The 9,596-nt window shown below is 43.7% G+C and overlaps 1 protein-coding gene across 2 annotated transcripts in view; it reads left to right on the top strand.

Moving 5' to 3' along the window:
- The first annotated feature begins 423 nt into the window (after positions 1 to 423).
- SV2C (synaptic vesicle glycoprotein 2C) overlaps positions 424 to 9,596 on the top strand; it is a 255,816-nt gene continuing 246,643 nt past the window's right edge. For both annotated transcript variants that reach the window (XM_066235031.1, XM_066235030.1), the window contains exon 1: positions 424 to 557. The gene's annotated coding sequence lies outside the window, so the exon portion shown is untranslated. The remainder of the gene's footprint in view (positions 558 to 9,596) is intronic.

Genomic DNA, 9,596 nt, shown 5'->3' with positions numbered 1-9,596 from the left:
GTCCCAGGCCCAGAAATAGGAAGCAAACTCTCTTTCCTCTGGCACCAGCCAAGTGCAGCACGCGCAACGCAGTCACACTCAGTGAGTAATTAAGGACCGATGCCCCTTAACTCTACCTCGGACTCAGACCCCTGACTTCTCCGAAAGTATCTGCCACTTAAAGGTGGCCCCGCGGCGCAGCGGCATCTCTGCACCTTGACTTCCCGGAGTGTTCCAGCCCGCCGGCAACAGAGGCGTGCGCGGCTCCCGCCTCCCCCGCGCGCTGCGACTCCCGCCCTGCGCCAGTCGAGTACTCCAGCCACGCCACCGCCCGGCACTGCAGCACCCGGGAAGGAGGCGCAGGAGGAGGAGGAGGAGGAGCGCAGCATTCAAGCCTGGAACCGCTTTCCCGCCCCTCCTCTCGTCGTTGACACGCTCGGAGGAGTCACCACTCCTTTCGCTGCGGGAGAGAGTGGCAGACGGAGGCGGCCCGGGGGAGCGAGCTGGAGCAAAGCCCGCGCGGCGGCGGCTGCAGCGCTGACAGCACCCAAGGCAGGGGGTCCCCGGAGGCTGGAGTGGTGAGTGAGGGACCCTGACAGCCGTGGCGGGATTTCCCGCCGCAGATTAATTTTCCTTCCGGCCCAGCGGCCAGGGGCTGCAGCCTGGGGAACTTTTTGTAGCCTTGTAGAAGCGCAACTTTGCCCCACCTGCCCTGGGGGAAGCGTTTGCCTGCTCCAGGTGCTGCCGGGCCAGACGCCTTTGCTGGGGCGTGACGCAGGTGGATTGACCCTCAGTTGCCCGGAATCGGTCAGGGAATGTGGGCTGACTTTATCTCGGATTCCCGGGGGAGGCGGGTGGGCAGCAGCGGGGATGCGGGGGCCGCGCCCTCCTTCTGCGGGGACCTACATGATGCTCCGCTTGTCTGGTTCGACGGGCAGGGGGAGGTTGATTCCAAACAACCAGCTCTGAGCCCTGGCCGGATGTCTGTCCAGTACCTCCATTCAAGCCCTGGGCTCAACTTTTAGACGGGGATCCCTCTGCAGACGTGAGGGTGGCGGGAGAGCAGAGGCCGCTGCAGTGGGCGCTGCCGGAGCCTAAACACACACACACACACACACACACACACACACGCACGAGATTTAAAACTATTCCACTTAGTCTCCGATACTCATTTCTAGTGTCTACTACACGAGAACAAGGGAGGGATGGAGAGAGGGAAACCACAGGCTGTGTCTGTAGGCGCCTGCACTTCACTACACTGCGCCTACGTGTAGCAGAACCCCACCGAGCACCCACTGTGCCCCAGATGCGGCTCCAGAGAAGGGTTGGCGTGAGGTGCCGTAGGGGAGAAGGACCATCACCTGTAAACAAACTGCCGAGATCATTTCAGTCTGTGTTGAGGGCTGTGGGGCTATCACCCAATCCACTGGCCCTGTCTCTTAGAAGGCTCTTTCCCCTCAGCCTGGGCTCTGGAACTGGGGAGACTTTTCTCCAGCGTGTTGTGGGAAACGGCCCTAGCCAGGCCCACGAGGACTGCGGTATACGGTGATGAACTTGGCATGGGCGGTGGGCACCCACCACAGATACACCCCCGGATCGTTTCTGTGGGCATGCGGGGACTCAGCACCCGGCACGCGGGGGCGGAAGGAGTGGGGCTGAGTCACAGAGGTGCCGCCTGGGTGGCCCGAGCCGGGGGCGCTCACGTCACCCGCTACGTGTGCGAATGATGCAAATGAAGACCCACGGGGGCGAGCGGCGCTGGGAGGCGAGGGTGGCGGAGTCTCCGTCTGAGAGCGCCTGTGTGTGCGTCAGACGCTTTCCCGTGAAGGATGCCCGGCTGAACGCTGCGGGGACTCCGCGGGAAGGCAGGGGAGGACTGACTGCGGCGGGGCCGCCACGGCGACGCGGGCGGCCTGGAAAGCTCCGCAGTGCGCCGCAGTGCCAGGAAGGCGCCCCAGGGGCCGGGCGCGCCCCAGGGCCCCGGAGAGATGGGGCCAGGACGAGAACCTGTTGGGCTCCTCTCTCGCTGGACCTCCTTCCTGACTACTTAGCTGACTGACAATGCGAGAAAGTTATTTTAATTAATTCCTATTCTCAATCCTGGAGGAGAATTTGGCTTTATTTAATCAACTAAGCGTTCACTCATTTGCAGTGGCGAGTTCCGAAATCCCTCGTGCTCGCCCCAAGTTTTCCTGTGAAGGCTTCGAGGTTGAGGCTCATGGGATGCAGTAAAGCTGACCCATTCCTTCACCATTTCTTAGGAGTTTTGTCAGGGGGCCTGGCCTCTAAGAGGAACTGAGAACGGCTTACAAAACATTGTACCTCATTCTTTCTTTACCATGTAAAAATGTGCGTTAAAAACAGTACTACGAATCCATTCCCTGGTAGGAAATATAAGCCCAATCCACGTTTCATTCTATCTATTATTAATGTTATTACTATAATTATTTTTTTAAAGACCCCACTTTCTGAAAACTTAATGGCAAAAGATTTTCTACTTGCTTTACTGAGACCAAATCTGCAGTATGCGTGGTGACAGGAATGAAGGGGAGAGGGGGGAGAATGGGGCAAGGAAAAAAAAGCGATTGTCACAGAGCCTAGAGACAAAGATCCCAGTTCCCACTTTCCCGAGTATTATGTTATGTCACCTTGGACAAGTGACTTACCCTCTCAGGTTCATGCTGCACATCTGAGAACTGAAAAATAGCTCAGACTAGCTCTTATTTCAGAGATGTTTTGAGGACAAAAGAGAAGGTCTCAGAGAACTTGGAACGTGCAGAATCTTTATGAATGAAAAATATTATGAAATAAAGTCCCTTAAAGGGAAAAGAAAACAATTTTATCTCTTAAAAAATTCTGGAGACTTGCCCCAGCACTGTTCCTTTAATGAAATTTGGTCTTCAGCCTCAGCAAATGTAGACAATAGACTTTTCCTAACAGTCAAATATAAAATAAAATGTCATTAGCTGCTGTCTGGAGAAGGGAAGGAAAAAAGAAAGAAAAAAAGCAAAAGCTCTGGATTACATCTGAATGTTTTGGTGAGGTAGAAGAGAAATCAAATTTATTTTTGATGACCTAGTGACAGTAAAAGTAGCTTCTCTGGTCTGAACAGCAGACTAGCGAGGAGCCTTTAGAGGAAAATCCTACTCATTATTAACTCCATAATATCTCTTAAGTGTAGAAGGTGCCTCGGAGAGCAGGATGCAGTTTCTGCCTTCAAGGATATTATCGCAAAGGCCATCATAATGTGCAGCATATCACATGACCGCAAGTACCAGAAAATCCATTTTCTATAATTAGGAATAGTCACTCTTACTCTGAGGTAAGAGCTTGTTGTTTACATGGAGCTTATTGACATATTTAATAAATAAAAACATCTGATTTGTCAAAATGCCTTCCTAACCAGTTCACTATGTTGTTACTCGTGTTATCCATACATAAAGATCTATTTCTGTGAATAGTGACCCTACAATGCCCTTTTTATTGTATGAGGCTGGATCGGGGGAGAACCTGATTGACCACTGTGCTTCATTCTTCTATATTGCTAAAACTGTCCGACCCATGCTTTAGAACATGTATATCATGGCTAAGTAATTTCACACAAAGGTATCATTTTGAAAAAGTCTGTTTGTAAACCTAGAGGAGGCAGCTCCCAGTGGAGTGCAGTTTTGGTACAGCATTGCTAAATTGTTTTGCTTTGCTTTTTCAATTCCAGCCCTATTGAACAAGCAGTGTAAAATGTTTATTTGAGACAGCTGAGAGTATCGATGGGGGAAAATTACTATTTTAATTTTTTCTGGAAATACTATGTCTTAATGAGATACAGAGACACCATTTATTTAGTTTTATCCTGGATAACCCTTTTAGGGACAGTCAGTAGTAATTACATACTTCCTGTTGGGAAGAATTGAACAAAATAAAATAAATGAAGAGGAGTGGATTTGGGTAGTTTGGTCCTTTCTTGTCCTAATGTTCTTTCCCTCCATGAAATGCTGAAATATATGATGAGTTATGTTTTAAATTCAAATTTTGCTTATGAGTGGAAAATAGGAAGTGATTTTGATTAACTCATATTAAAAATTTACATGGAGGTATGGACTCTTTCTGTAATGGACATGGTCTGTTAGATTTTGTATTATGCCTTTGGGAACATTAATTAAAACACTTTTAAAAGGTCAGATTTGAAAAATAGTCTCAATTTAATGTAGAGCAGATATTTAGATCAATTTAACGTGACAACATTGAAATGTTTTCTGTTGACCACCTAATGCACACTATGCCTGCTATATCTTTTCCCATGGGCAGTATGTAATACAAATGATTAAGACCAGACATTAAGAACTATATTGATGGGCTTCTATCTTCTCATAGCACTTGAGCCCTTGTACAATTCAAGAGTACAGTGAGATTTATGACAAATTAGAACAAATGCTTCCCTTGTCATTTGCCACTATTTGAAAATCCTAGAATAACTAAATAGACCAGTGCTTCTCAAATAGTTATGTATTTCATACCTTCCTGATAAGCTTGTTAAAATGGGGATTTCTGAGCCCTATCGAAGACATTCTAAATGAATGGCTTTGTGGGTAGGCCCAGAATATGCTGTTTATCAGATTCTTCCAAGTGAAGTGGTTAGATGTCATCATTAGGGGGTCACACTTGCAGGAGCCCTTGAAGTAGGCCATGTGCTAGAGACCCAGAACACATGGACTTTCTAAGCTATGTTCTTTTCAATATTATCTACTTGAAAACTTTAGAGAAGTCACACTTTAGTTGGCAAGAAAGATGTAAAGATGGCTAAATTCTTTGGTAAGAGTCAGAATGAGGCAAGTGATTGGGAAGGACTCTGTAGAGATAGTTGTGCAGAAGATATCAAAGAAGGGAGAGCATAGGAGAGGGAACATCGTGTATGGCTGTCAGGCTGGTAGAATAAAGACTGAAAACCTTTAAGGCCTGCAAGGCTCTGGATAGTATGTCCCCTGCGCACTTCCATAACCTCATTTAGCATAGCCAAACCTTTCCCATTCTAGCAACCTTCAAACGTCAGCCTTTTCCTGCTATGGCAACTATATCACCTGCTCCAACCTACCTTCACCATATTAACTTGTATGTTCTTCAGATTTAAGGATAATATTCCCTTTCTGGGGAAGCCTCTCAAACCTTTTAAGTAAGCTTGTCAGAGAAAAACAGGATACTCAGTTAAATTTGAATTCAGATGAACAACAAACATTTTTTTTTAAATATAAATATATCTCAGATATTGCACACTTATTTTAAAACATTATTTGTTGTTTATATGAAGTTTAAGTTTATCTGGGAAGTTTGTATTCTTACTTGCTGAATCTGGCAACTGTTTCTAAAGCTCATTAATTTTACCATTTCCTTTTTTATATTTTTAATGAGAGTCTTTCATTTTTTTTATGTTTATCTCTCCTGACTAAATTCTATATACTGTACTCCAAGAGGCCAAGGATGGGATTAATGATAGGTTGTTGTTTTGTTTTGCTTGTTTGTCCCTAGTGTCTAAAAAGGTATCTGGAATATAGCAGGAACTCAGTAAATATTAGATGAATTGAGCTGTTTGGGGAAAATGGACAAGTTCCTTAACTTCTCTGAACGTTAATTTTTCAGCTGTGAAAAGATGATTTTGTTTTTATAGAGGCAAAAAGAGAGAGAAATAGGAACATCCAGCTGCTCCTGTCTGTGCCCTCACCCAGGATCGAACTGACAACCTCCTCGCTCTGGGAATGATGCTCCAACCAACCGAGCTACTGGCCAGGCTTAATTTTTTTATTGAATTTTAAAAAGGCAGAAGAAGGGAGAGAGAAGGGAGGGGGAAGGGAAGCATTTGTTGTTCCACTCAGTCGTGCATTTTTTGGTTGCTTCTTGTGTATGCCCTGACTGGAATCGAACCTACAACCTTGTTGTTTCGGGACGATGCTCTTAGCCAACTGAGCTAACTGGCCAGGGCCAAAAGATGATTTTAATATGTACTTTTTAGGATTGTATATGAAGATTAAATAAGAAAATATGCATAAATTGCTTAGCATATTACCTTGTAGACCCTGTACTTTAAAAAGTGTCTTTTCTTTTCTTTCAATGTTTGTCTTATGAAATGAAAGGATTGCTGTTTAATGTATGAAATCCTGCTTCCTTTTTATTATAATGCAGTCTTGTAAGCAGTGAGATGTTTCCTGAACATTTACCAAATACAGGGTGCTCTGGAGATTCACTAGGCAGTTCTCAGGGAGTACCCATCTGCAGAATGGTAGCACCTGGGGCTGGCTTCATAGGCTTTTGTCACTGTGCAGTCACATAGAACCTCACATTTAGAAGGACCCTTTGTTTGATTTATATTCTGCCATTGTGGCTGGAAATTCATGGAACAAGGCCAGGTGGTTTTCTTTTGCATTGAGCTCTGCCAGTTATGTCGCTGGTCCTGGTAACCAGTACGTAGCCCATGCACTGGAAGCATTATATAGTCTTCCTAATGATCCCAGGCTTTTCATCACTCCAAGAACTTGTGATTTTCCCCTAATAGGGCTTAGAATTGACTGAACCAAATTCAATATCCATTGCACTGCACCATTACTGTCCTCACCTGATTACAACCACCTAGTAAACCTAGACCTTTGAGCATCAGGGACTTCTAAAGAACTAGCCTCAGGTCTCCTACTTTTAGGTCACTCCCTTTCCTCCTCATTACTGCTCCTAAAGTTGCTGACTGATTGGAGCTTGAAGTTCAAGGTTGGCCTTTGGGGGAGAAACAAAGCACCTGCTGGGTGTTTTAGAGGCAGTTGCCTCCAGTGTGCAGGTTCTAAAATATGCAGATTACCTAAGATAAATAGTGATCATGAGGGATGGACTTTTCTAAGAGAAATATGAGATGTTTGTTCTTTGCTTTAAATCACCCCGCTGAGTCATGTGGCACAGGAGCCTCTGCAGCAAGGACAGCCATGCTTTTTGTCAATGCATACAGAAGGTGACCCACTTTATCACTTCAAGCTTTGACTAGCTTGTTTTAAATATACTCATTTAAATATTTCTTAGTAGAATTAAGTAAAACATTTTTATTTCTCCCATTGTGCACTTATGTGTGTTTGTATTTAAAAAGTGACGTTCTAATAATTCCATGGGACCATTCTCACATTTGCCCTCATACTATTATTATTTTTAAATTTTAACAGCATGCTCCAGTTTGTGCACATTAGACATATTATAAGCTGCATTGAAAACAACAGTAACTTCAGTATAAAGTTTATATTTGACACTGTTTTGAAGTATCCAGTTAGATCTGCAGCCTGGCTTTCCTGTCTGCCTCATCAGTGTAGACTCAGGTAGAATTAATAGAACCACAGTAGCATCCATAGCCATTTCTGTGCTTCTCGTCTTATCCCAGTTGTGGATTCCCAGGCTGCAGCAAAGGTTCCTAAGGAGTTCTCTGACTCCTCACCAGAGCATCCTGCAGTCCCTGCACTGGTGCCCTGCAGTGTTGCTGAGCCTGCTGTCACTGCCCAGGGTACCTCGGCTCCATATTGTAAAAACTGTTGATGCGACTGTGTGCTCTTCTTGAACCTGGGGAACTTACAGGATATGTGACTGCATGGAGGCTGGTGAGAAGACAAGAGTGACACAGCCTCCTGTAGTTTTAATTATTTCTTCCTCTGGCCATCATCCTAGAACCATAAATAGTGGGTCTCAAATTGCAGTTCACTTGGGATGAACCCAGGAGACTTCTTAGTCCCTCCCCTCCAGACATGTTCAGAGGTATCAGTATTAAGATAAATTATCAGAATTGTGTACAGTATGTTTATTGCATTATTATGTGTGATAGTAAAAAGTTGATAACATCCTAAATGTCCATCAGAGGGTGATCAGTTTAATAATGTTTCATCTAAATAATGAAATACTACACAGCCATTGAAATTAATGAAGTGAAATATATGTAATTAATACAAAAATATTTTGAAGATATGTAGCAATTTATTGACTAGAATATGTGGTGTGTCTACATTTTTAAAAATTAAGATATATTTAAAATTCTGGAAGGATAAAGACCAAACAGTTATCTTTTGGGAGCAAGATAGAGAGAACCTTACCCTTCATTCTTTATATATTTCTGAAATGTTTGAGTTTTTGACAATAAGCGTATATTACTTTTGTACTTAGATAATCAGTAAAGGTGGTAAAAATTAATTTCAAGACGCTCTTATGAAGCTATTTTTCAAATACGTCTAAATATCAATGTTTTAGTGGCTAAAAAGCAGTGCTAGTTTTTCCCCTGGATACTTTTATAGTCCATAATATAGGTAAGGTAATCGAAGTCATGAGAACATAAATTACCTTGGTACTCAATAAAGCTATTTTCATTTTGAATGAAAAAAGAACCCACAAGTAACCATTGAGTACAAGGGCCCCTGGGAAACATAGCTCATTGCTGACTTAGGATATTAAAGCTGAAAAGTTTCTCCCCTCCCCCCACCTCTGTTCTCAATAAATCTTATGTGTTCGATAGCTGTCAAAAGCCTGTATTACTACTAAGAATATTTTGCTTTTAGGGACATTTTTTATTCTGCTATGTCTATGTGTACAAGTAAGATTATTTTACTTATGAAAATTATTTATTAAGGTGTTGCAAATTATATTTTTTTAGTAGGTGTTGTTGGGCCACTCTAAATTCTCCATATTTTAGCTGCATGTGTAGTGAGCGATTTATATTTGAGGGTGGGAAGGGGCAGACTGTAACACAGGGAGGGCTCTTCTGTCTTAGCATGTGTCGAAAGCATGCTCCTTCTGTGCAGATCGCCACATGCTCTCCCTGCAGTGGTTGTGAAGGGAGGTGGAGTGTGAGCCAGGTCTACTACAGAAGTGCTTTGTAGAGAAGATACAAGCCTTGATCACACTTCTTTGGAGACTCGCCGCAAATGCATGCAGTCTGGGGATTTGGATTGTGAAGGCACTGAGTTTTTACTATGCTACTTGAATCTTGATTAGTGATGGGTAGAAACAGGGTAGCCAGTTATGCAACTTGGAGAAAACCCAGAAGAGAAAAGAAACAAACTGATGTGCTCAAAGATGGCTGCTCCAGCAACTGAGGGAGATGCTCAGTAGGAATTTGGTGGTTTCTTTTCTAACTCTATTTTTAAAACCCTGGTATTCTCTATTCTAAATCCTATTATTCTCTCTGCCAGACAGTGCTTTCTGTGGGATTCTCTCACCATAGTTTTCTCTGTGTGAGGGTGAGAGCCCTCTGAATTGCTTCTAGAAGAGACTGACAAAAGACGAGTGAAACCTTGGCAACCTATCTTGGTACATAGTTCAAGGATATGATTAAAGGATATGAATATTTTTCTATCAACTGAAAATGCTGTGAGGGCAATTCAGAAGAAATAAATCAGAAGACTGTGTAAGAGTGACCCAGGACTGAATAATACATGTTTCTCTGTGTGCCTTTTAATCTAAAGTTGGAGGACTGATAAGGGCACACAGTCTTTATGTGGAGCAGAGGACATGGTTGGGGCAGGGCTCACTTCATTTATTGCTAAATACATTACAGCTAATTGTTTGCCCAAACATTCATTACTGTGAAGCTGTATATGTAATGATATGCCTACCTT

This window comes from Saccopteryx bilineata, chromosome 6 (genome assembly GCF_036850765.1).
Source record: "Saccopteryx bilineata isolate mSacBil1 chromosome 6, mSacBil1_pri_phased_curated, whole genome shotgun sequence".
Taxonomy (NCBI): domain Eukaryota; kingdom Metazoa; phylum Chordata; class Mammalia; order Chiroptera; family Emballonuridae; genus Saccopteryx; species Saccopteryx bilineata.
This window is presented reverse-complemented; position numbering and strand designations above follow the sequence as displayed.